This window comes from Leuciscus leuciscus (assembly GCF_965113295.1).
Source record: "Leuciscus leuciscus genome assembly, chromosome: 16".
NCBI lineage: Eukaryota > Metazoa > Chordata > Actinopteri > Cypriniformes > Leuciscidae > Leuciscus > Leuciscus leuciscus.
Genome location: NC_138740.1, coordinates 36,979,736 through 36,980,342, shown reverse-complemented (window position 1 = coordinate 36,980,342; position 607 = coordinate 36,979,736).

Here is a 607-nt window from a genome sequence, read left to right as displayed (position 1 = left end):
AATATGGGTTGGAGCTTTTAATTTTGAACTCTCAATGTGCACCAGATTGATGAATTTAACCCCCGGACCCCCCTAGAAGAACCAAGGTCCACCCACCACAGTTTTACCAAAAATCCTGTGAGAAACACTGGTATTGCTATGCCATTGCAGCTTATAGCTTGTTTTAGGATTCATCACTGTGGAGTATAGTTCAACTGTATTAATTAATAAATGTCAAATTTTCACTCGTTCCTATACTCACTCATTACATGGCATTAGTGGTTTTAAGGAATAGGAGTTGGTATGCATATAATTAAGGGCGTGCAAAGATGGGTGGTGTTTATGATCATATAGTGGGCCAGTCTGGGCCAAAATGCCCGGGCCGATTTTTTGTCCCAGTCCAGCCCTGGATGTATCAGTTTAACTTTATACCTCTTCTGCTAGCTAGTTTTAACACTTAAAACAAAAAAGTATTGAGCAAAAGTAGGCCTATTCAGCAAAATATATATTTTTTTATTTAGTGGAAATTTTGTTTGTAGGACAAATGCAAAACATAAAAGGTGAAAATTTCCTTTTTGAATAATTAAATAATGATCATAGGCTTTACTTGTTTCTTCTGGACATGATG